Below are 3,357 nucleotides of genomic sequence, written 5' to 3'. Positions count from 1 at the left end.
GCTTCTCAACATATCGCGACTATCCGGATAATATGAATTCACTGCTTAGAATACCAAGAACCTGTCAGTGAATAGTTACCGTACAATAAACTCCTTCTACCCTACAATGTCCCGATTAAATACAAGGCATGGATCTCGTGTCAAGCCTATCTAATTCAATCAATTGCTTACCATTTACTATGCGTAGTTCTATGCAAATTAGAAACTCCTTTCTAATTTCATTCACTCTGGCCAGAGATTCCTGAACTAGCATAAGTGGATCAGCCTTGAACATTCGCTTCCTTCACTGGAAGGAGTAGATCCTTTATTGATCATACATTATCTTCGTGTACAAATTCCTATACCCAGAAGAGCCCTAATAATTGTCCCTGGAGACTAAGAACTAAACCAAAGCATATTTCAGTGTACACAAGATGACTATGATGACCTCAAGTCCAAGGATACTTGTACAACTATCACTAAGCGAACAACTGCTGACACGTGAGTGAACTCCATCAGTTGTTCAGCTAGGTGAGTCATGTTCAGTGAACTTATTCTATAATAAGCACCGACATACTAGCTATAGTGTCACCACACAAATGTCTATGAGAACAGACATCCTTCATAATGAAGCAAGCATAGTATGTACCGATCTTTGCGGATTATTAATTACCAGTTAGTAATCCTATGACCAGGAACTATTTAAGTTTAGAGTTATCATCTTTTTAGGTCTCACTATTATGATCTCATCATAATCCATAAAAAGCTTTACTCTAAACTATGGTATATCTTATTTAAACACTTAAATAGATAGAGCCCGTAATAAAAACAAAACAAGTCTTTTATTAATATCAATGAAATCAAAATAGATTACATAAAAGTTATTCCTAAATCCTAATACATGATTGGACTTAGGACATTTTCCTTTCAGGGTTCTCTCGATATATAATATATATCTCTGGTGGAATCATTCAAATCCACCAGAAAGTTTTTAAAGACTCTTGTTTTAATTACTTGTGTCTTGATTCACTTAAGTTTTTATTCCGCATTGTGCTAATCAATACACTTATATTTATATTTGAGTTAGAACATTTTATTTCAAGAAAAAGTTTCAAGAATTCCATTCAACCCCCCTTCTGTAATTCTTGTCATATTGTTAAGGGACTAACAGTGCCTATTCAGCTTCTATCTCTTTTATGGATGTCTGGTAGAATGGTACTCGTGCAACGAAAGTTGGCGTTTATCAGTTTCGTGTTGTCTGATTAGTGTCATCACCATTGCATGCTAAGGTTGAGAATAATAAGGATATTGAATGAAGTATTTAATGAAGTTAGAATCCCATGTCTGTCAAATATATTAACTCAGTCTATCTTATTCTCGTAGTATAATAGTTAGCGTAATTCTTAGTTATAAACATTCTCAATTTGTTATCGTCTTAGCATTGAATAATAACCATACATTGTTGCTTAGGTGCGCAATTTAGATAGTTAACCAATACAGTGTCTGTGGGATCCAATCTGATTTATATATATACTACTTGTGAACTCGTATACTTGCGTGTATTATTAGCACGTGTTTATCGACTAACAAGTTTTTGGTGCCGCTGCCGGGGACTGCAGTGTTAATTACTAGTTTATGTGCTTTCCATCAGTGGTCGTTAAAGTTCATTGACTCGGACATTTGTACTTATTCATTTCCTTATTTTATTTCAGGTGATCTAGTGAGGGTGTATGCATACGCGTTCGCATACTCGTAAGAGAACACTGGATAACATCGAGGAAGAACTTGCGGTAGTTCGTAATGAAGTTTTTGAGGAAGAAAAGAAGGTAGAAAAAGAAGAGAAAGTTGAAGAGCCAAGTGTAGTAGCTATGGGTGATCAAGCAAAAAATATGAAGGCTTTGATGGACTATTCTAAGCCTAAGATTAATGACATTCAGTCTAGCATCATTAGACCAGCCATCGCGGATAACACTTTTGAGATCAAGTCAAGCACGATCCAGATGATACATAACTCAGTTCAGTTTGGGGGTTCTCCTACCAAAGACCCAAACATGCACATCAGGGAATTCATCGAGATCTGTGACACTTTTAAGTTCAATGGTGTGACTGAAGATGCTATCAAGCTGCGACTTTTCCCATTCTCTTTGAAGGACAAAGCTAAGTGCTGGTTACACTCTCTACCAACAGGGTCTATCACAACTTGGGAAGATCTTGCTCAAAAGTTTCTCACTAATTTTTTTTCCCATTACAAAGACTGCAGCAATCAGGAATGCTCTTACCCAGTTCGCGCCGCAAACTGGAGAATCTCTGTGTGAGGCATGGGATCGATATAAGGAGATGCTAAGGAAGTGCCCACACCATGGCATGCTTGATTGGATGATTATCAACTGTTTCTACAATGGATTGGGTCATACTTCTAGGCCCATGCTTGATGCAGCATCAGGAGGAGCCTTGTGGTCTAAGAGCTACGATGAAGCTTATGAACTTATTGAACTGATGGCTGCTAATGAGTACCAAAATCCTTCCCAGAGACTGACTCAGGGAAAAGTAGCAGGAATTCTGGAGTTGGATGCAACAACTGCTATAGCTGCCCAACTTAAGGCTTTGACAATGAAGGTGGACACTTTGGCTAATTATGGAATTAATCAAATCACTAGTGACTGTCAGCTTTGTCCTCGTGCCCATGAGACTGATCAGTGCACAATTTCTAATGAATCAGCTCAGTTCGTGAATAACTTTCAGCGATCACAGCAATCTGTGCCAGCCAACTATCATCCAAACAACCACAATCATTATAATTTCAGTTGGAGCAATACTCAAAATGCGGTTCAACAGCCTTATCAGCAGTATCCAGCTAAGCAGTACAACCCCCCTGGTTTTCAGCAACCGTAGTATGTACCAAAATAACAACTCCAGCTGCAACAAGCTAATGAAAAATTTGAATTAGAGGAGTTGAAGCTCATGTGCAAGAGTCAAGTTGTTTCTATCAAGACCTTGGAAAATTAAATTTGGCAAATTGCCAATGCCTTGCTAAATCGTCAACCTGGTACATTGTCTAGTCACACTGAAGTGCCAGGAAAGAAGGAAGCTAAGGAGTAGGTAAAGGCAATCACTTTGAGGTCTGGGAAGGTTGCAAATCCCGATCAAACTCAAGAGTTGACTGAAGAAGCCGGGGTTGAGGAAGAAGCAAAGCAGCAGGATCAAGAAGTGGAACCAAGGAAGACTACTATTGAGCACACTCTGCCTGAGGGTAATACAGGGGAGAAATAAATCTATCCTCCACCACCTTTTCCTAAGAGGCTGTAGAAGAAAAAGCTGGACAAGCAATTCGAGAAGTTTCTGGAGGTGTTCAAGAAACTTCATATCAACATACCTTTC

The 3,357-nt window shown here is 38.6% G+C and overlaps 1 non-coding gene across 1 annotated transcript; it reads right to left on the bottom strand.

Moving 5' to 3' along the window:
- Nucleotides 1-2,238: 2,238 nt before the first annotated feature.
- LOC141710178 (small nucleolar RNA R71) lies at nt 2,239-2,345 on the bottom strand. The gene has a single exon (XR_012570710.1). It is a non-coding gene; the product is annotated as a small nucleolar RNA R71 (small nucleolar RNA).
- Between the last annotated feature and the right edge of the window lie 1,012 nt (nt 2,346-3,357).

The sequence above is a fragment of the Apium graveolens genome, chromosome 2, assembly GCF_009905375.1.
Source record: "Apium graveolens cultivar Ventura chromosome 2, ASM990537v1, whole genome shotgun sequence".
Classification (NCBI taxonomy): domain Eukaryota; kingdom Viridiplantae; phylum Streptophyta; class Magnoliopsida; order Apiales; family Apiaceae; genus Apium; species Apium graveolens.
This window is presented reverse-complemented; position numbering and strand designations above follow the sequence as displayed.